The sequence below is a fragment of the Scyliorhinus canicula genome, chromosome 19 (assembly GCF_902713615.1).
Source record: "Scyliorhinus canicula chromosome 19, sScyCan1.1, whole genome shotgun sequence".
Classification (NCBI taxonomy): Eukaryota; Metazoa; Chordata; class Chondrichthyes; order Carcharhiniformes; family Scyliorhinidae; genus Scyliorhinus; species Scyliorhinus canicula.
This window is the reverse complement of record NC_052164.1, coordinates 88,470,363-88,494,311: the sequence shown is the minus strand read 5'-3', so window position 1 is coordinate 88,494,311 and position 23,949 is coordinate 88,470,363. Positions and strand designations below refer to the sequence as shown.

The window sequence follows — 23,949 nt, the reverse complement described above, 5'->3', positions numbered from 1 at the left end:
TACAGTCTAATAGTAAGGGTTTTCAGTTAAACTAAGGTAGAATAGGATAAAACAAGTGTTCATGCTAACAATGGGAAAGGATTGAAAGAACTCTTCCAGGTTAGTTTCCCCAATCAATATGTTATGTACTCAACAGGGAAGGATCTGGTTCTGGGTAATAAAGGAGAAGTAAGGCACTGAATGTAGATGGCCAGATTGTAACCTCATTTGGTTAACGTTGAATTGACAAAGAAATTAAAAGGAGTCGTGGATAAAGATTGTTGACTAGAAATCTGCTTATTTCAGCGGGTGAAAGCGTACCTTTGATTCGAAAATTGCTAGATCAAATATTACACCAGAAGTAGCAGGCGTTTAAATGAAAGATGGACAAGGTACATGCTGGATACATTATTTTTGTGAATGGGGTGTTTGAGTTTTTTGTGCGTTGGGGGATCACATTTTTGTATAATCCCTCACTTTGACAAAAGGACTTGGATCCCAGCTCCAAAAGGTTGGAGATTCTGAGTGTATAACTGAGTTTGAAATCCAGATGAGAAAAAAATTGTAAGAAGAGCTTTTGTTTCTGATGACATTTAATGATGGTACTTTAAATGAGTCTGTCAGTCATAATCATTTCCTAGTGGAAAGTAGTCTACAGTACAGTTGTCCTCTGACGCTTCAGTGATTAATGGATCCTCTTTGGAACGTGTATAGACATAAAAACCTGGGGAAGGAAGTAGGATCTAATAATGAAGAGAAAGTTCTTCAAAGTTTGAGGATTGACGTGGATTGATAGAACATTGTGAGGGAATCATGCATTATCACTCAATCGCGTGCTATTTCTGGTTGGTGTCATAACTGGATCTGCGAATATTTAGTGTTGTCACTGATAAAAAATGGGGATAAAAATCCCTTGTATTATTCCTTCTTCCAATAAATGTATTAAATTGACAAAGCTAAAGAGGAGAGAAATCTTCGCTGCAGTTCTACGTTGCTTTTCTGTACAAATGTTTTAAGATGTCTGGAGCATGAATTAACTAAAGAATGTGCATGGACTGAAAAGATGGAGCTCTGACAAGGCACAGACAGATGGAGTGTAATTTTACCTTAATATTTTTTTCAGCTTGTCATTATTACTGTGCAAACTGCCTATTAAAGACATTTATTGCAATGAATGTAGCCATAATTGTGCATGTGACTGAATATTGTTTTTGGTGCTTTGACATACAAAATGAAGCACCATTTCCCATTCACTAAATAAATATGCAAACCCAGCTTTAATTTATTTCATATCTGTTTTGCATTGGTCTGCTGGAGTTTTATGAAAAACAGACCCACAAAGGCTGTAATTGTTTTTTAGGCTGTAATTGTTTTGTGTAAAAACTTGAGCTCTCGCCGAATGGGTGAAGCAAAATCAAATCATGGCTATTAGGCTTGCTTATTTTTTTATTTTTTAAAAGATTTTTTTATCCATTACTTTACCAGAGTTACAAAGCCAGAACTCAAGAGTGTGGGCGGGGGCTAATCCTTAATCCAGCTCCTTGCCTGCTCCAAAAACCAAGTCAAATTGAATCCAATTCATGGTCTCCACTTGAGAGACATATCAGATCCAGGTATTACACCTGATCCCATGCTCGTCTTAGCCAAAAGACCAAGAAGCGCTACGCTTGATCAGAAATCTGTTGCATCTGAGTAGAAACGGTTTTGATAGTCTGTTGCATTACGCAGAATTTGCAGCACAGAAATTGGGCTTGAAGCTAAAGACAGGGTTTTCACCTAAATTGTGGGGATAGGTTCACTTGAGAAATTTAAAGAGAAACATGGAAAATAGTCCAGGGTAGTGTGATAAATGTAGGAAATTATTATATATTTTATAATTTGTTATAGTAATGTTATGAAAAAAAACCTTGTTTAAAATACATGCATTATATCTGCTAAACTTGTGATTAAGGAGTCATAAAGTTGCGCAAATCATGTATGCAACCATTTACTTGTTTACAGAAGTGTGAATAATGTAATATTGTTTATGTTTTACATCCATGTAAAAATGCAAATTTGTCTTTTCCTCAAACCATCCTCTTCTTTACATGATAGCATTTTCCTCCCTTGAACCATGCTCTGGTAAAGAAGCTTCTCAAATACTTTATTAGATTTAGTAGAGACTTTCCTATATTTATGGCCCTGATTTCTCAACAAGTGGAAATATCGGGCGGGATTCTTTGCCGGTGGGATTCTCTGTTTTGCCGGTGCCTGTGGCGTTCCCGACGGCATGGGGCTGCCCCACAATGGGAAACCCCATTGACTGCCCGGCGTAACGGAGAATCCCGCCGGTGGGTCGAGGCTGAGAAGTGGTGGGATGGAGAATTCTTCTCTACATCTACCCTATCAAACCCCTTCATATAATCTTGAAGAAGCTGTTTTAGGTCATCCCTCAGTCTTCTCTTTCCAAGAGAAAGGAACCCAAGACTGTTCAACTTTTACTGATAGTGGTAATAACTCAGTTACACTATCATCCACAAAAATCAACTTTGCTGATTCACCAGTGCCTCTGTATCTTTTTGCAATGTGAAAACCAGAATTTGTTGCTGTATTCTTTTGATCTCAAGTGGAGCTGGGATTTACAATCATCTGCCAATCTACAAAGACATTTTCCAGCAACAGAAAATATTCTTATTAATTTCAGCATCCACCAAAGTGCAATTATCCTCCAAAGAGTCACAAAAAGTTGGTTTACAGGTGCAACAGGTGATTAAGAAGGCAAATGGAATTTTGTCCTTCATTGCTAGAGGGATGGAGTTTAAGACTAGGGAGGTTATGTTGCAGTTGCATACGGCGTTAGTGAGGCCACACCTCGAGTATTGTGTTAAGTTTTGGTTTCCTTACCTGAGAAAGGACGTACTGGCACTGGAGGGTGTGCAGAGGAGATTCACTAGGTTAATCCCAGAGCTGAATCGGTTGGATTACCAGGAGAGGTTGAGTAGACTGGGACTGTACTCGTTGGAACTCAGAAGGATGAGGGGGGGGATGTTGTAGAAACATTTAAAATTATGAAGGCAATAGATAGGATAGATGCGGGCAGGTTGTTTCCACTGGTGGGTGAAAGTAGAACTAGGGGGCATAGCCTCAAAATAAAGGGAAGTAGATTTAGGACTGAGTTTAGGAGGAACTTCTTCACCCAAAGGGTTGTGAATGTATGGAATTCCTTGCTCAGTGAAGCAGTTGAGGCTCCTTCATTAAATGTTTTTAAGATAAAGATAGTTTTTTGAAGAATAAAGGGATTAAGGGTTATGGTGTTCGGGCTGGAAAGTGGAGCCGAGTTCACAAAAGATCAGCCATGATCTCATTGAATGGCGGAGCAGGCTCGAGGGGCAAGATGGCCTACTCCTGCTCCTAGTTCTTATGTTCTTATATTATTTTGTCCTTATGGCTTTAATCAGGCGCACCAGTTATATGCACTGCTTCACTTGAAGAGTCCAAAGGTGTGCAGGTTAGGTGGATTGACCATGCTGAATTGCCCCTTAGTGTTCAAAGATCTGTCGGTTAGATGGAATTATGTGGGGTGGGAGGGGAGGGGGGGGGGGCGTGGCATAGGTAGGGTACTGTTTCGGTCAGTGCAAACGCGATGGGTCTTTCTGCACTGTCAACATTTTAGAGATTCTGAAATACAATTCTCCCATCCTTGTGAAATAATGGGTCAGAATTTGCTCTTTGTAACACTGAGTTGCGAGTTGCTGAAAGTGCGCGCTGATATTATTGCAGGGAAGAGAATAGCATTAGGGAACTGAGTGTTTAGGGCAAGCAACTGTCCAATCAAATTGAAGGAGCATGGAATAAAGAGTGCAAGGCATGTAAATTTAAATGAGTGAATTCACTGTCAAATCGAGCACTGAATAATAAATAAAATTGAAAATAAAGATTGATTTCAGAGACTGAGAAACAGACTGAAAAGAAAAGTTTTTAAAAAGTGCAGGTTTAAAATCTTCCTTTTTTAAGGCCTTTAACAATTAAGGCCTGAAGGAATGCAACTCCACACGTGGAATAGTTAATTTTTGCTGCCAGAGATTGATTGGCACTTATCCCATCATTAAAAAGTTACTGAGACTTGGAACTGATTTTACAAGCTCAAAGTGGTAGACTTACTGTGCAATTGACATCTGTCAATGGATTTGAATGGTAAGGTAGACAGCAAGATGACATTTTTGCAGTGAAATGGTGGATGGGTGCAACTTGGGCAGCAATCTTCGGACTTCTGCATTTAACTGCACATCTGCCCCTCAACTCTAGCTGCTGCACTATTTGCACATAAATAATGCGAAGTGCCATTCGTTTTACCATGATATTGACAGCATAATCTGGCCCAGTTTAATCTTTGTCTCACCATGAACAATGCATGGGAGATCTAATTATTATGGTAGAAAGTATATGATTCTTAGTGTACTTTGCTGCAAAATACATAGAATTTGTATGCAATGACATGGAATAATGAAGTATTTATAAATCTTGGGGAAGTAATCAGTTTCGCCAGCAATCAAAATGGGCAACTACTTGCCGTGTATATCTAATGAGTTAATTATTTTAGTTCCAAAGGGAGTAATGTAGGTTTATTTGATGTCCAGACGTAATTTAACAGTGTAAAATGAATCTTTTGATACACATTCTATCTAAAGTATAGTAACTTGGAGCTTCGTTATTCCCACCGGCCTCCAATCCAGATGACCTATATATTTTGGCAGTTGCAAAGTATTTCTAAGAATCCAAGGCAGCTGTGTTTATATATTTAACTTTTATATAATCTGTTGCTTGATTTTGCCGCATAGTTTGTTAAAAAAGTTATATTAAATCAATTTTTGCTAGAGAAATTCCATTTTCCTTTAACATTTCATTCCAATGTTTTTCAATGGGCTCGAATCATTAAATCTGATATGCCAGTGGAAGTGTTGATCACCCATACGTATATTCCTCGGTGAGTGGGTTGCCAGTTCAAAAGTTGTCTCTTATGAGGTCCTGTTGAATCAAAGAATGGTTTCAGCACAGGACACCATTTGGCCTGTTGAGCATGTGCAAGAGCAACTCAGCTACTCCTACTCCACTCCCCTTTCCCCATAGCCTTGCAAATAGTTTATCCAATTTTTCTTTTGAAAGCTACAATTGAATCAGCTCCACCACATTCTCAGACAGAAGCATTCCAGATCCTAAGCACTCGCCGTGTAACAAAGTTTTTATTTTTGTCACCAAATTGAGTGTCCTCTGGTTCTCGACCCTTTTGCCAATGGGAATAGTTTCTCTCTGTCTACGCTGTCCAGACCCCTGATGATTTTGAACACCTCTATTAAATCTCCTCGCAGACTTCTCTAAGGAGAAGAACCCCAGTTGCTCCAATCTATCAACATAACAAATTTGTCATTCCTGGAACCATTCTTGTACTTGTCCTCTGCACCCCTCTAAAGTTTTCATATACTTTGCAAAATGTAGTGCCCAGCACTGGACACACTACTTCATCTGAGGCCAAGCCAATGTTTTATTTTTTATAAATAAGTTTAGAGTGCCCAATTTTATTTCCAATTAAGGGGCAATTTAGCGTGGCCAATTCACCTATCCTGCACATCTTTCGGTTGTGGGGGTTACACCCACACAGACGGGGAGAATGTGCAAATTCCACACGGACGGTGACCCGAATCCAGGATCAAACCCAGGTCCTCAGCGCTGGGAAGGTGTGTTCATAACGTGGCCAAACAGGCAAAAGTGTTAACCTGCGACTCCTCCCAACACTCCAGTAGCTGGTGGTAAGAGCGGAGGAGGCTCCTGGTCAGCTATGCTTGATGTGGAGTGGCACCCCACTGGCGACAGACTAGTGACCTGCTCCAGGAATTACTAGCTATGGAAACAGATGAATGTCTGCCTTAGTGCACCAGTAGGTGTGGGAAGAGAATTTGAAATACCTGGTCTGGCCTACATGTGACTCCAGATCCACAGCAATGTGGTTGAGTCTTAAATGCCCTCTAGAATAGTCGAGCAATCCACTCATTTCAAGAGCGCTTAGGCAATAAATGCTGGCCCAGTCACATTGGAATTGTTGGCAAAGGTGTAAAGGACAAAAACTTATATTTATACCAAGCCTTTCACATCCTTTCACATCAGCACCTCTCAGAGCATTTCACAGCCAATGAATTACTTTTAAAGTCTAGACACTGTTGTTTACTGAGTGGACGCAATGGTCAAATTGCACAGAATCATGAAATGGTCAGTTAATGTTGATAGTGTTGATTGAAGAAAGACTGTTGGCCAACACATGGTGCGTGCCCACTGCCCCAGCAAACCAATCTTTTGAGAGAGGATGGGGTGTATGTTTTTAAAAAAGACATTCATGAAGATACTTATGCTAGAAAAGCTTATTATTGTGAAATGTGTTATTTCTCCATGTTACAAATATTATTTTGGATATTAGAAATTTCAGGTACATTCTCCCCATTTACATTGTTGATGCTTTTCAGCAACTGCCTATGTTTGGTTAATGGTGCAAATCATTTGGCATTTCAAGTTAAACCAATTACAAAGGTGCCGCAAATAACGTATTAAGTGTGCTGAAGATCCTGTGCAGTTTAAACGTACTTGCGTTTACTTATCACTTTAAAAAGCTGACTTCAGGGAAAGTCAGATCTTCAAGCTGTTTTAATCAGCTGTTTGCAACTTAATCACCTATACTGTATTCACCAATTTAAAAAAAGCTCAACTGATGTTGGACAAAATGGAGTCATTGAATCAGCTGTAGATATGTCATGAACAATGTGGTTCAGCTTGAACCCACAAACAATAAGGAGAGGCCATTGCTAAATGGGGAGTTAAATAATCCTATGATTTTTGGTTTTACTGTCAATGTAGTGAGGATAAATCATGTTAATACCTGTCCCAGCTTTAAACTATGGAGATTGTATTAGGAAGAAATATGACGATAGAATGGAATTTTAAATAGTACAGGTAATTCTCATGGATCGAGACAGATTTTAGTCTTGACCACCTGAGTGATATCCTTTCCTTGGATTGTCACCTTGCTGTGGTGGAGAGGCTTGAAAGTTCCGCTGATCCCGGCAGCTCCGAGCAAGGCCACTCCTGATGGCAACGTCGGAGGGGAGGAACTAGACAAAGCACAATCCAAAACAAGTCCTCAACGGCAGATCAGTCGAAAGATACGTTTATGGTATCAACGGCTGCCGTGGCAGATGAAGGCTGGAGCAGTAGGGAAATCCCCTCTCGTCGAGGTTTTCTTTCCACTGGAACTGGACTTGCCCTCTGTCAAGGACTGTGTGTCTGCTAATGTGCAATGACGTACCCACTTTAAAAGATGTCCTGCACCAGGCATCTACCTAGAGGAAACCAGCTCACCCCCACACAGATAATCCCTGAGCGGCGACTGGGACAGGATCTGGAGGTCCATTGCTTCGGACCGGCAGGTAGAAGTTGATTGTCATCTCGCTCTTTGAATAGGAAGAGGAGAGAATTTTGGCAACTTTCTTCTCGACTGAGCAACCCTCTTACTTACTCTGCTTACCCTGCATAGTTTTTAAATTGATGAATTTCGCTCATAGAACCAAACAACATTAGGAGTAACTAATGTAATACTTTTCGGAAAAGCATGTAGTTATATGACAAAAAGCATGCCGAAGCACATCATCATGCCATCTGCAGCCCTTTTAAAAAACTTATGGAGGGATTTGGCAGAAACATATTTCTTTCAGCTGTATTCAGCATTCTACAATCAAGCATGTAGCGTTAAGATAAAGATGATTGAAGTAAGTGGGCAATTAAAAACTAACTTTTGTCAGCTTAGTTCTGAACAACATACCGAGTAAACTCAGTTGATTGAACAGGAGGATATTTTCATGTATTTCAAAAAGGAAACACAAAAATCGTATGCATTTGAAAAGTAAAATGAAAAATGAAAATCGCTTATTGTCACGAGTAGGCTTCAATGAAGTTACTGTGAAAAGCCCCTAGTCGCCACAATCCGGCGCCTGTCCGGGGAGGCTGGTACGGGAATCTGACCGTGCTGCTGGCCTGCTTGGTCTGCTTTAAAAGCCAGCGATTGAGCCCAGTGAGCTAAACCAGCCCCTGGTTTTCTGGTTGCTGAAAGGATGGAGATGGTTTGCAGTAAATTTAATTGGCAGTAAGTCTGGTGTTCTTGTGCTGAAATAAATTATTCCACTTACAATGGTAAAAATTAGATCATAATGTTAATTTTGAGGGCTTGAAGATATGTGATTGGATAATGTTACTATTATTATTGTATTCCTTTTTACCCTTTTTTAATTTTTACTTTACATGATACCCTCATTTTCTGATTCTTTATAAAGCTAAATATTAATTGATTTCAGAAACCTGGGCATCAGGATCTTATGGTTCTGCTGATTTCTGTGGTGTTTTGCGTGGCTCTCCCATCCCACTTCCAGGAAACACGCTGGTGGGATGGGGAGGGGTGCGGTTGGTAAGCCACTCTCAGCGGGACCATAATACTATCCCAAGCTAATCCGTTAGCCACCAGCCAACCAATCGAAACAAACCCCTCCAATTTCTTGGGTGCCACAAAGTCTGTGTTCTTCTGCCGAAAAAATAAAACTTTGTAACACAGTGTACTAACTTGACACTTTTGAGTTCCTTACTTCCTCTGCTCAACTTAAAGGTTAACGATGCATGGACCAGAAACGATAAACACAAAATAAAAGAAATAGGAAACTTCCTTACAAAACAGTTTTTTGAAGGATGTAACCTATTTTCTAGATAATCTTTCTTTCAAGCTTATAAAAAATAATTGACGGTAGTCTTAATTTTAAACTTTTAACAGTTAAACTAATTTGGTGATGTTTAGTTGTTCTTGCTTTTCTAACGGCACCCAGTTAAATATTAATAGGGTCCCATGTGCAATTCTGAGAATTTAACTGGGCAGTATTTCAAAACTTTGCTTTGGGCAAAATGTTATAATGGTTATTTATTGACCAATGAAACTTCAAATATTTTGTTTGCTTTTTGAGCTCTTTATCATAACAACATTGAGTTAAGGAGTTCCTTATGTTTCAACAGTATTAAATATTCCAACACCCAGCACTAATAACACCTTAAAAAACCACTGTTCAGTAAAATGTTCCTGTTATTGGTTGTTCATTCTGCCAAATGGTGGTTTTGTATTTACCATTTTTACAGATGTTGCAAATGTAACCTAATAAATTACATTGTTCAGCAACTTACTTTCAGACCAAATGGATGTCATTGTACTGTGTGATTTAAAAAAATATATAGTTTGTAACCCTCTTATAGGCAAAATCCCTGGAAATGGTAAATGCAGAGATTACAGCAGGTGAGTCACATACAGGCTTTTATAATTGAAATTAGCCCAGTATATCAAGAAAAATCCCATTTTTCATGTTATGTGATAGGAAGCAATACAACTGCAGTGATAGGGGTAATGTGAGTAGTTGTGCATAGAGGGTTCCCTCTATGTTAAAGCATGAATGCTGTCTTGGAATATCATTATTGTGATTAATGTTAATCTAAAGCCAGTAACCACTGCATTATTTGATGCATTTGAGATATCTGTGCCGTTCACTATGAATTTTGTCAGATTATATTGACATTTGCAATCATAATCACAAGGCACTGTGCGCTGCCCATATAGGTGTTCATTTCTGCATAAAGTCAGGCATTATATATCTTCCCTGACATTAAAATGATTTAAAGGCAAGGTTTTTGCCTTGTTACCAATGTGGTGTAATGTACCCCAACATCATAAAACACTAATTTACTCTTAAAGTTGATTTGAAACCGTGAGTTCTATAAATATACTAACAGCACTCTAATTTCCTTCCATGTTGATAGAGCTAGACTTTGCTCAACTGGTGATGCTGAAAGTACTGAGACTTTTTGTAAACTTGCGTTATGTAGAATCACACTGCTTCTGGTGGATGATTATGCCATTTTAAATGAGGAAAACATTATTTGTGGAAAGGGAATGCTGATCTGTCACTACATGTGTCATTGCGTTAAGTCAGACAAGTTCTATTTCTTTAATTTGACCAACACGTTTTTTAATATGCAGCAATTGTAAAGTTTCACAATTATAGTTAGATTGAAGGCTATCCAAATGCTGACTGACTAAGAACCGTGTACTGTATGCCAGAAAAGGTCACTATTTTAGTCAAACAATGTGTATGGACATTGGTTTGTACTTAAGTTCGGGTGTGGACTGCGCTACTCCAGAATCCTCCGTCTATTGCTGCTTCGATGTTGAGTATTGCTGCCTGCTGCTATAAGGGCCTGAATGTGGGCAGCATAGGCTGGTTCCTCGCCTCATTTCCCCCATTGGGCCATTTTCCTAGAGACGGGATAGGGGCAGGGTGCAGTGGGGCTACTAGGCCACAAGCAGTGAGAAACAGATTTAAAAAATTGAAGGCCTATTGCCTCCAATTCACCCTAGCGAGCAGGCCCACTATCCTTAATTGGATGATGACCCTGGTCTCTGGGCATTAATTGGCTAATTCAGGGAAAGTCATAGTTGAGTGACTGTTTCCCCTCACAATGTGGACTTCTGACTCCCATTCAAGCCTGACAATGGGAATCCTGAAACCCACAGGGAACATTCTGCCCAAGATCTTACTTATGATCTCTCGAAATAATAAGATCTAATAACCATTTGGAGAGCAGTAGCTTCTGCTTGGCTTTGTAGCCAGGCAGTACCGTCCTTACTTTTCAAGACTTGAATCTAATAAACCTGACTGGGAGAGAGCTTTGCCCATCCATGGATGCATACATGCACAATGCTCTCTTCCAATAAGGAAGATGTGGGGAATGGAAAATCCCTGCTCTCCAAACATTTAACCAAAGGTTAAATATAATTAAATATTGCTCGTGGAATTCAAGGATCTCTGAACGTTTTGGAACAAGTATTGGCAGGCTTACACTCTATCTAGTGTCAAACTCCAGCAGGGAGTCTTTCTCTTGCTCCACAGCAGGCCAGATTCATTCTGGGATTTTGCTGAATTGTTTAGCATTCACAAAAGAGACTTGCATTTCTGTAGTATCTTTCATGACCTCAGGTTCCAAAATTGCTTTATACCCAATGCAGTGCTTTGAATTGTAGTCACAGTGTAATGTTAACAGCCACTTTGCGCATGACAAACTCTCACAATTAGCATTGTGATAATGACATCTATTTTTAATAAAGTTAATTGGTGGATTAATATTGGCATGAAACAAGGATAACTTCCCTTCCCTTCTTTGAAATAGTGCCCCGGGATCTTTTACATCAACTTGAAAGAGAAGACTGGGCTTTGGCTTAATATCCCATATAAATTCAGCACCTCTGATAGTGCAGCACTCGCTCAGTATTACACTCGAGACTCAACCTGGATTTTTATGTTTAAATCTCTGGAATGGGGCTTTGAACCCACAACCTTTGACTGAGGGACGAGAGGGCTGGCACTTATTGTTGGGAGCAATATACTGGCAGTAGCCATCCAAAATCCCTTTGAGAGGCAATAAGGTGGCTTGGCAAGAGGATCATCAAAATTACATTTATAGAATAGGTGATCGTATTAGAGCACGTTGTTGGGAAAAAGTGGAAAGAGCATCACTCTGAGAACGTGAGACTGCTTTACTGCTAGGGCATGGAACCCTGTGCAATCCACTCTAATCATGGGCTTTGTCTCATTGACATATCCTGAAGAAAGGTTATGCAATCACCATCTGCTCCATTGTGGTAAATTATGTGAAAATGCTGACCATGTCCCTAATCTTATCCTCTATAGTAAGAAGTCTTACAACACAGCTTAAAGTCCAAAAGTTTGTTTCGAATCACTAGCTTTTGGAGCATTGCTCCTTCCTCAGGTGACAAACCTGTTGGACTTTAACCTGTTGTTGTAAGACTTCTTACTATGCTCACCCCAGTCCAACGCCGGCATCTCCACATCATGGTTATCCTCTATAGCCTTATCTGGTCCTTTCTTGCAGTGCATTTTCGCAACACCAGCCGCTTCGGAGCTGTACTTGGTCTGTACAGAATTTTTGAAATGGCCTCCGTTTGCCAGCTGGAGATCAGAATTAATCCGTGTAACCCAAATTTGTTGCTTTACAATTTCTTGTTTTTGTATGTAGCCACCCTTGGCGACATGTGGTGTGAATTAGTGCAAGAACTGCAGGTAATGTGTTCCAGTAATACAATTTGCTGCATTATTCCTAGAACTGCTAAGACATCGAAATGGGCAAGGAGACTTGCTTGAAAGGGAATGTGTGCACATACTCTCTTTTCTTTTTATTGGAGTTTTCATGATGTTACAATTGCCACCACCTTGTTTTTCCCCATAATAATACATTTATGGTTATGTTCTCACTACACAACAACACCCAAGGTTGTTGATGACATCTACTTCTTATGCCATTTCAGTTTATTCAATTTCAGTATTTTCACCTATGCCTGTTGCTTTCGCAAGAACAATATAATTACTGTAGAGTGATGTGTGACATTGGAGGGCAGCACAAGGAAAAACAAGTGTCAGGGCTTCAGGTGATAACTTCCTCGATGCAAATGATTATTTGTTTGTGCATCTCTGCAACTCCCTTCCGAAGCAGTTTTATTTTGCTTCAAATCTCCTCGTCCTCAAAAGGCTCTGAAAGCCAATCTCTTTTGAACCCACCTTTGGCTGCCTCTTAAATTCTTCTGATCTATTGTGAAGCACCTTGGAATGTTTTTCTATGTAAAAGGCACCATTGACACCATAATACAGTCAAATCAACCTAAGCATTTGTCAAAAGTATTAGTTTCATTTTGATTTGGGCAAAAGTTTTAATTCTACTTTCATTTTCCATTTTTCAAACACTTCACATTTGATTGACCATCACTTCCTGGGTTTTCAAATATCACAGAAATACTCAGTGACTTTTAAAGTTTTGGAGGAAGCTATCGAGTTTATTCAATACACAATGCAGGACAAAATGCAGCTCAAGGTGAGGTGAAGTGGAAGAAACCACATTGACTTAACTTGGATCAGCTTTTTTCTGTTGTAGGAATTACTCTGGGATCAAAGTGGCTTCCTTAATGTGACCTGTTGAGAGATCGGTTAATCGCCGAGAGTAGATGAATAGTTAACTCTTTTCATTTTGCTGATGCAGTGGGTTCATTTAAATGTGCCCGGAAGAAGTTGTGAGATGTGTAACGTTAGAATAGCATGTCAGTTCAGAACTCAGCAAGTTGTACTGGTAGCAAAAAAATTCAATTTTTGGAAATTACACTTGGAAGAATTTTACCCCCAGTTCCTCTTATCACAAATATTACTCCAGTGGTATGGAGATTTAAACCAGCCAAGCATTTATTTGGCACACCAAAGATGCTTGACATGGTCTGTTGTGATGTAATATTGCTCATTTGTTAGATAGATTTATCAAGACAAGACTAGAACATAGAACTGTACAGCACAGTACAGGTCTTTCGGCCCACGATGTTGTGCCGAACTAGCCTGAAACTAAGATAAAATCAACCTACTCCCAATCATTCTAGTGCACTCCATGGGGGCGATTCTCCGAGCCCCGCGCCGGGCCGGAGAAACGCCTCAACCGCGCCACGATGCCCCGACGCCGGCGCGTGATTCTCCGAGGTGCGGACAATCATAGAATTTACAGTGCAGAAGGAGGCCATTCAGCCCATCGAGTCTGCACCGCCTCTTGGAAAGAGCACCCTACCCAAGTTCAACACCTCCTCCCTATCCCCATAACCCAGTAACCCCACCCAACACCAAGGGCAATTTTGAACACTAAGGGCAATTTAGCATGGCCAATCCACCTAACCTGCACATCTTTGGACTGTGGGAGGAAACCGGAGCACCCGGAGGAAACCCACACACACGGGGAGGATGTGCAGACTCCGCACAGACAGTGACCCAAGCCGGAATCGAACCTGGAACCCTGGAGCTGTGAAGCAATTGTGCTATCCACAATGCTACCGTGCAGCCCGTAATCGGCGCCGGCTGCGCGATTCTCCGGCCCGGATGGACTGAGCGGCCGCGCCGATACGACAGAGTCCCGCCAGCGCCATTCACCCCTGGTCGCTGCCGGCGGGAAACTCTGCGCGAACGGTCCGGGGGGGGGGGGGGGGGTGGGGGGGGGGGGGGGGGCGGCCTGTGGTGGGGAGGGTGGGGGTGGGAGGAGGCCTACGATGGGGTCTGGCCCATGATTGGGGCCCACCAATTGGTGGGCCGCCCCAGGCCTACTTTCTGGCGGGCCGGCCCCTGAACACCGACACCATGTTGACGCCTCTGGGGGCCAGATTCCGTCGTACCCGGGCCCAATTCGCGCCGTCGTGAAACGCGACGGCATTCATGATGGCGCAAACACTTGGGCTCCGTATTGGAGAATCCAATATGCCTATCCAATAACCGCTTGAAAGTTCCAAAAGTGCGGTGTAATAGTATGGGGAGAAGACGAGCAGGATGCTGGCACACCAGCTCCGTAAGCGGGATGCGGCCAGGGAGATTGGTTGTGTTAAGGATCAGGGAGGAAATATGGTGCGGAGGGGGGTAGACATTAATGGGGTCGTCAGGGACTTATGAGAGACTATATTTGTCCGAAACTCCGGCAGAGGAGGGGGGGGAAATGGGGCGTTTTTTAGACCGGCTGAGATTTCCGAGGGTGGAGATGGGACGGGTGGAGGGTCTGGGGGCGCCAGTTGAGCTTGAGGAGCTGGTCAAAGGGATAGGGAACATGCAGCCGGGGAAGGCGCCGGGGCCGGATGGGTTCCCGGTTGAATTTTACAAGACGTACACAGACCTGCTGGGCCCCCTGTTGGTTAGGACCTTTAACGAGGCAAGGTGGGGGGGGGGGGGGGGGGGGGGCTTTGCCCCCGACGATGTCTCGGGCGCTGATCTCCTTGATTCTTAAGCGAGACAAGGATCCCCTGCAGTGTGGGTCATATAGGCCGATCTCACTCTTGAATGTGGACGCCAGGTTGTTGGCAAAGATTTTAGCCACGAGGATTGAGGACTGTGTGCCGCAGGTTATCCACGAGGATCAAACGGGGTTTGTGAAGGGGAGGCAGCTGAACACTAATATACGGAGGCTCTTGAACGTTATAATGATGCCGGCGGTAGAAGGGGAGGCGGAGATAGTGGTGGCGCTAGATGCGGAGAAGGCCTTTGATAGGGTTGAGTGGGGGTACTTGTGGGAGGTGCTGGAAAGGTTCGGATTTGGGGAGGGGTTTGTCAGTGTGGCGAGGCTGTTGTATGGGGCCCCGATGGCGAGTGTGGCCACGAATAAGAGGAGGTCGGAGTATTTTTGATTATATCGAGGGACGAGGCAGGGGTGTCCCCTGTCCCCCCTACTTTTGGCGCTGGCAATTGAACCCCTGGCTATGGCGCTGAGGGAGTCGGGGGATTGGCGGGGGCTGGTCCGGGGTGGGGAGGAGCACCGAGTGTCGCTCTAAGCGGACGACCTTTTGTTGTATGTGGCGGACCCGGTGGAGATGGGGATTCTCCGGGAATTTGGGGATTTCTCAGGGTATAAGCTTAACTTTGGGAAAAGCGAGCTGTTTGTGGTACACCCGGGGACCAGGAGGGGGGGATTGGGAGGCTCCCACTGAAAAGGGCGGAGAGGAGCTTCAGGTACTTGGGGGTTCAGGTGGGCAGGAGCTGGGGGGCTTTGCATAAGCTTAACCTCACAAGGCTGGTGGGGAAAATGGAGGAGGAGTTTAAGAGGTGGGACATGCTCCCGCTGTCTCTGGCGGGTAGGGTGCAGTCAGTCAAGATGACGGTGTTCCCGAGGTTTCTGTTCCTGTTCCAGTGCCTCCCCATCCTTATCCCGAAGGCCTATTTCAAGCGGGTTAACAGGAGCATTACGGGATTTGTGTGGGCGCACGGGACCCCGAGGGTGAGAAGGGTGTTTCTGGAGCGGGGCAGGGATGGGGGGGGGGGGGGGGGGGGGGGCTGGCGTTGCCCAACCTCTGTGGGTATTATTGGGCTGCCAACGCAGCGATGGTGCGTAAGTGGGTGATGGATGGGGAGGGGGCAGCATGGAAGAGGATGGAGATGGCATCCTGTGTGGGCACGAGCCTGGAGGCGCTGGTAACGGCGCCGCTGCTGTTCCCTCCAACGAGGTATACCACGAGCCCGGTGGTGGCAGCTACCCTCAAGATTTGGGGGCAATGGAGGCGGCACAGGGGGGAGGTGGGGGCCTCGATGGGGTCCCCGATACGGGGGAACCACCGGTTTGTTCCGGGGAGAATTGATGGCGGGTTCCTGAGTTGGCACAGGGCAGGTGTCAGGAGGCTGGGGGACCTGTTCATAGACGGGAAGTTCGCGAGCCTGGGTGAGCTGGAAGGGAAGTTTGGGCTCCCCCCGGGGAATACCTTTAGGTACATGCAAGTAAGGGCGTTTGTCAGGCGGCAGGTGGCGGGGTTCCCTCTGCTGCCGCCGCGTGGGGTTCAGGACAGGGTGCTCACGGGGATGTGGGTTGGAGAGGGGAGGATCTTGGAAGCGTACCAGGTGATGCAGGAGATAGACGAGGCCTCGGTGGAGCAGCTGAAAGGTAAATGGGAGGAGGAGCTGGGTGAGGAGATTGAGGAGGGGACATGGGCGGATGCCCTGGAAAGGGTGAACTCCTCCTCTTCTTGTGCGAGGCTTAGCCTCATACAGTTTAAGGTGCTGCATAGGGCTCATATGACCGGGACAAGGATGAGTCAGTTTTTTGGGAGCGAGGACAGGTGTATTAGGTGCTCTGGGGGCCCAGCAAACCATGTCCACATGTTCTGGGCATGCCCAGCGCTGGGGGAATTTTGGAAGGGTGTAGCAAGAACGATATCGAGGGTGGTAGGATCCAGGGTCAATCCAGGCTGGGGACTCGCAATATTTGGGGTTGCAGTGGAGCCGGTAGTGCAGGAGGCGAAAGAGGCCGGTGTTCTGGCCTTTGCGTCCCTAGTATGGCGGTGTTTATTAAATTGGAGAGGGTGAAATTTGCCCTAATAAATTTGCAGGGGTTTTTCAGGAGATGGCAACCATTCCTAGATCTCCTGGCAGAACGGTAAAATCAAAAGGTCAGCAGCAGCAACCCGGGGGTGTGGCTTGTCTCTTTGTTTTTGTTTGGGTTAAATCTTTGCCAACGACAGGCATTTATTTCTTTTTTCTCTTTTGTATACACGGCGGGGGGGGGGGGGGGGTTTGTTCTTTTTTGTTCTTAGAATTTTCTGTTACTGTTTTCTTTTTTGTGAAAATGTGAAAATTTGAATAAAAATTATTTAAAAAAAAAAAGAAAGTTCCAAAGTGTCCGACCCCATAACCATAGCTGGGAGTGCGTTCCACGTCCTAACCACTCTGAGTAAAGAACCTACCTCTGTCATCCCTCCGATATCTTCCACCTTGAACCTTATAGTTATGTCCCCTTGTAACAGCTACATCCACCCAAGGAAAAAGTCGCTGAACGTCCACTCTATCCCTCTCATCATCTTATACATCATTTTATTAAGTCACCTCTCATCCTCCTTCGCCCTAGCTCCCTCAACCTTTCCTCATAAGACCTACCCTCCAATCCAGGCAACATCCTGGTAAATCTCTTTTGCACCCTTTCCAATGCTTCCACATTCTTCTTATAATGAGGTGACCAGAACTGCACACAATACTCCAAATGTGGTCTAACCAAGGTCTTGTACAGTTGCAGCATAACCTCATGGCTCTTAAACTCAATCCCCCTGTTAATAGATGCTAACACACTATAGGCTTTCTTCGCGGCTCTATCCCCTTCGGTGGCAACTTTCAGAGATCTATGGACATGAACTCCAAGATCTCTCTGCTCCTCCACATTCTTCAGAACCCTGCCGTTAACCCCGTAATCTCCTTTCAAATTTGTCCTACCAAAATGAATCACCTCACACTTATCAGGGTTAAACTCCATCTGCCACTTTTCAGCCCAGATCTGCATCCTATCAATATCTCTCTGCAGCCTACAATGGCCCTCCACATTATCCACTATTCCACCAATCTTGGTGTCATCAGCAAATTTATTAATCCAATCTTCAACTCCATCATCCGAGTCATTGATAAAAATCACAAATCCAGAGTACCCAGCACTGATCCCTATGGTACACCGCTGGTGACTGGGCTCCAGGATGAAAATTTACCATCTACCACCACCCTCTGTCTTCTATGTGATAGCCAGTTACTGATCCAATCGGCCAAATTTCCCTCGATGCCATGCCTCCTTACTTTCTGCATGAGCCGACCATGGGGCACCTTATCAGACGCCTTACTAAAATCCATGTATACGACATCAACTGCTCTGCCTTCATCTGTGTACTTAGTTACCTCCTCAAAGAATACAATCAAACTTGTGAGGCAAGACTTACCCCTCACAAATCCGTGCTGACTATCCTGGATTAAGCTGTATCTTTCCAAATGATCCTAAATCCTATCCCTCAGGACTCTTTTCAATAATTTACTTATGACCGAAGTGAGACTAACCGGCCTATAATTTCCAGGGTTATACCTATTCCCTTTCTTGAACAAGGGGACAACATTCGCCTCTCTCCAGTCTTCAGGCACTATTCCTGTAGACAGTGAGGACATAAAGATCAAAGCCAAAGGCTCTGCAATCTCATTCCTCGCCTCCCAAAGAATCCTAGGATATATTGCATCAGGCCCAGGGGACTTGGGCTTCTCAAAATTTCTAACACATCTTCCTTCCGAATATCTACCTCCTCCAGCCTACCAGCCTGTATCGCACTATACTCCTCAACAACATGGCCCATCTCCTTTGTGAACACTGAAGAAAAGTATCCATTTAGGGCCATTCCTATATCTTCAGACTCCATGCACACGTTCCCACTACTGCCCTTGACCGGCCCTAACTTCACCTTGGTCACTCTTTTATTCCTCACATAGGTGTAAAAAGCCTTGGGGTTTTCCTTGATCCTACCCGCCAAGGACTTCTCATGCACCCTCCTAGTTCTCCTGAGCCCTTTCTTGAGCTCCTTCCTAGCTATCTTGTATCCCTCTAGTGCCCTAACTGAACCTAGTTTTCTCATCCTTACATAAGCCCCCTTCATCCTTTTGACAAGACATTCAACCTCTTTTGTAAACCATGGTTCCCTCACGTGACCATTTCCTTCCTGCCTGACAGGGACATACATATCAAGGACATGCAGTATTTGCTCCTTGAACAAGCTCCACATCTCAATTGTGCCTCTCCCTGACTGTTCCTGTTTCCATCTTATGCTCCCCAATTCTTGCCTAATCGCATTGTAATTACCCTTCGCCCAGTTATAAACCTTGCCCTACTGTATGTTCCTATTCCTCTCCATTGCTATAGTGAAAGTCACCGAATTGTGGTCACTATCTCCAAAGTGCTCTCCCACAACCAAATCTAACACTTGGCCCGGTTCATTACCCAGTACCAAGTCCAATGTGGCTCCGCCTCTTGTCGGTCTATCCACATATTGTGTGAGGAAACGCTCCTGCGCACACTAGATAAAAACAGCCCCATCCAAACTATTCGAATTATAGTGGTTCCAATCAATATTTGGAAAGTTAAAATCACCCATGACAACTACCCTGTGACTACCGCACCTATCTAAAATCTGCATTGCAATCTTTTCCTCCACATCTCTGTTACTGTTTGGGGGCCTATAGAAAACTCCCCAACAAAGTGACTGCTCCTTTCCTATTTCTAACTTCAGTCCCCACTGCCTCAGTAGACAGATCCTCCTCAAACTGCCTATCTGCAGCCATTATACTATTCTTGATTAACAATGTCACTCCTCCACTTTTACCTCACTTTTACCACCTTCCCTAATCTTACTGAAACATCTAAACCCCGGACCTCCAACAACCATTCCTGCCCCATGTCTCCGTAATGGCCACAACATCGTAGTCCCAGGTACCAATCCATGCTTCAAGCTCACCAACCTTATTTTGCATTGAAGTAGACACACTTCAAACCACCTTCATGCCTGCAGGTTCACTCTTGTGACCTTGGTACCTTCCTCAGTACTGCACTGTCCTCAACTTCCTGAACTCCAGCAATGCTATCTCCTGGACTACAAATCAGTTTCCCATCCCCCTGCCAAATTAGTTTAAACTCCCCCGAAGAGCTGTAACAAATTTCCCTCCCAGGATATTGGTGCCCCTCTGGTTCAGGTGTAACCCGTCCTCTTTGTACAGGTCCCACCTTCCCCAGAATGCGCTCCAATTATCCAAGTAACTGAAACCCTCCCTCCTACACTATCCCTGTAGGCACGTGTTTACCCTCTCTCCCTGTTCCTCACCTCGCTAGCACGTGGCACTGGCAGCAAACCAGAGATGACAACATGGTCTGTCCTGGCTCTCAACTTCCACCCTAGCTCCCTGAATTCCTGTTTTACATCCCCATCCCTTTTCCTACCTATGTTGTTGGTACCGATGTGTACCACGACTTGTGGCTGCTCCCCCTCCCCCTTAAGGATCCTGAAAACACGATCTGAGACGTCACGGACATTGGCACCCGGGAGGCAACACACCAACCTGGGCATTCAAGATAAGAAAATAATTTGTGTGTGACATAATTAATCACTGCAGCTGTTGATTTTTAAAATGGGAATGCATTTGTTTCCTGTTACAGACTATAAATTGGTAGGAATAAAAAATCTACCTTTAACCAGGTTGATTTATCAGTTGCATGCAAGTGGGTTCAATTTTGCTGCTGCTGTGGGCTGATTCAGATTTATGTTGTTCTCAGATTTTTTTATTTTATATTGGCATTGCAAACAGAATAACTTCTGTAACACACATGGTGAAAGTTAAATTCAGGCTTCAACTATTAAAATCTGAAAATCATCACTGTCTTAGCGTCACTCTTTTTGCTATAAAAAGGTTGTGTTTATAAAAACTTGCAATCTGGCAAGTTAACTCTACTCTGACAATGGTGTGTTCCTTAAGAGTTCAAAATGTTGACCAATTCGGGATGTGGGGAGCTGGGGGGGTGTCCGGAGGTCCAAGGTTTCCTTGGGTTTCCCTCTGTGTGGGTGACCTGCTCCTCTGTGTCTCAAGGCCTTGGAGGGACTGAAGGCAATACTGCAGATCCTGGGGGCGTTTAGAGCCTTTTCGGGCTGCGGACTTGGCCTGGGCGGCGGTGGGGCGTTCCCGGTCACCTCTGGTGAGGGGGTGGGCAGGGCTGGAGGGGCTCCTGTTTAAAACGACCCGGAACGGATTCTGTTGCTTGGGGACCCGGATGGCCGGGGGCAGGGTGCGGGGAGGGAGGGGGAGAGGGAGGGGGGAGGGAGGGGGAAGGGTGAAAGAGAGTGGGGAAAATATAAGGAAGGTTGAGAAACCACAAAAAGAAGAGAAGAGGAGGTAAACCCCCCCCCCCCCCCCGGAAAATAAAAACTAAGCACAGCTGAAGCCAACAGGGGAGGTGGGGAAGGGACAGGGAGAGTAGGCGGGGGTGGGGAGAGGTACCATAAACCAACCCTGAGTGTGGCTAAATGTATATAGGACCAATTGAAAGAAAAACTAAATAAACCTTGTACAATAAAGTAAATTAACACAGGCACGAAAAGTGTGATGTACATATACAATTGTTTAGAAATATGAGAAAATGCCAATAAAGGGATTTCAAAGAAAATGTTGACCAATTGGCTATGCAACTATTATAACCTGCCGGAATTCTATTGGCTGGGGACTATTCAGGTTATCCCATGTTTCTTGGGGAGTATGAGCTCCTCCAATGAGGGGACGGGACAGGGAAACATTAATAGTTGCGCCTGTATAAATAGAGTTGGCCAGTGTGGAACCGGCTAGAGAGCAGGAAGCAATGGTGAATTACTGCTGCTGTGTCTATATTATTTTTAATTTATTTTCTTTTTGACTCCATAAACTCGTGCTGGATTCTTCGTGGCCCTCACGAAAGCAACATTCCAGATTTGAGGGAACAGACACAATGATTCTCATTTTAGCATTATCCACATCGGCATGGCACACAGGTTCAGTCGGGAATACATGTTTTACTTGTTTAATAGATCTAATTTTGTATAAAATATTGTTAAATTCAAAAGTATATGACAGTATGTTTGAAATATCCTGACTGCTGATTTCAGCAGCAGTTGCCCAATATGTTTGTCATTGATGAATGGCTTGAAGGCGAACCGTCTGCGCGCCCCATTCTTCTGAAATACTTCCAGAGAATACATTGTCCAAGGGGAGCATACTAACAGATTGATCGCAGTGGTCGGCCTCTGTTCATTTGTAACTGGTACGGTGGTGATAGTTGGCTGTGATGGTGAAGTGCACAAAGTACTCATTTGAAAATTGTGCCCCGTTATTGGACACTACCTCGCCTGGAATGCCGTGGCTCATGAATATCTCTTTCAGTGCTTTAATTACTGTCTCTGTGACAATCATATATTTGTTTCACCTCAACATATCTGGAAAAGTAATTCACCACTATAACGAATGATTTGCTTTTGAAATAACGGGGAACTGTGTGGGGATGAGGGCTTTCTTTGGTCCTGCCTGTGCAGTGTATGCACATGACATTTTGCTCTGGTATCCTCCGTCACCCTGGCCACCAGACAGCGGATTGCGCTGTGCCCTGTACTTGGTGATGCCCATGTAGCCCATGTGCATTTTGTGAAGGATCTCCAGCTAAAGGGAAACTGGGATGATCAACTACTCATTGTAGATGGAGATTGTCTGTGACCGTAAAGTGTTCTTGTTATTTGAACTACCGCCACTTGGTCCCTGATGGAAGTCACGGCATAAACCATCATGCTCTCATCATGCACCTGTTCAGGCAAATCTGTTGGCGCTGACAGGTGTCTCTTGTCAATTGGGAGTATGCTTCCAGCTATTCGATGAGGTCGAAATCCCAGTTTTGTTGGAAGGCCTACTGTGGTCCGAGAAAGTGTGTACCATTATTTGGTTTTACGTTGAATACATAATGTTTTGCAGGTGAACGTGATGATGGCTGCTACGCTGAAGGAGAAATTAATATTTTGTGTGTTCTTTGTCAAAGCTTTGACAAAGGATCATCTGGACTCGGAACGTTAGCTCTTTTCTCTCCCTACAGATGCTGCCAGACCTGCTGAGATTGCCCAGCATTTTCTTTTTGATTCCTTTTTAAAAAATGTGTGTTTTTTTCTAAATTTAAATTACCTAATTCCCCCCCCCCCAATTAAGGGGCAATTTAGCATGGCCAATCCACCTACCATGCACATCTTTGGGTTGTGGGGGTGAAGCCTACTCTAACATGGGGAGAATATGCACACTCCAGACAGACAGTGACCTGGGATTGAACCCGGGTCCTCAGCACCGTGAGGCAGCAGTGCTAACCAGTGCGCCACTGTGCCGTCTGTAGTAATAGGAATCCTGACTCATTCTCTCATCTCAAAGCAGCGATATTAAGGCTAGTTGAAGCAGCCCTACTGCTGATGAGGCTGAAATCAACTAACTCAGCAGACACCAGGGATCAAGCCAGGAATCTTCCTTGTTTTATAGTTCAGCAACTGCCTGGATTAACTTGCTGAGTCAGCATGATTTGATTATGGTGACTTGTTGAGTCCACAGTTTGTCATTCTATTGTTTGCAACTCTTCAGCTTTCTTTTTGAGAATTGAATTGTAGATTTAATTGTGTTGTACGTAAGGTTGAATGGATAATATTTAAGACTAAAAGACTAATACATATTTGGTTATAGAACATAGAACATAGAACAGTACAGCACAGAACAGGCCCTTCGGCCCTCGATGTTGTGCCGAGCAATGATCACCCCACTTAAACCCACATACCCCTAACCCAACAATCCCCCCATTAACCTTTACATTACGGGCAATTTAGCATGGCCAATCCACCTAACCCGCACATCTTTGGACTGTGGGAGGAAACCGGAGCACCCGGAGGAAACCCACGCACACACGGGGAGGACGTGCAGACTCCACACAGACAGTGACCCAGCCGGGAATCGAACCTGGAACCCTGGAGCT

At 44.2% G+C, this 23,949-nt stretch overlaps 1 protein-coding gene across 1 annotated transcript in view; it reads left to right on the top strand.

Moving 5' to 3' along the window:
* Nucleotides 1-23,949, top strand: part of snx19b (sorting nexin 19b) — a 183,896-nt gene that overhangs the window by 53,526 nt on the left and 106,421 nt on the right. The gene's annotated exons all lie outside the window — the stretch shown is intronic.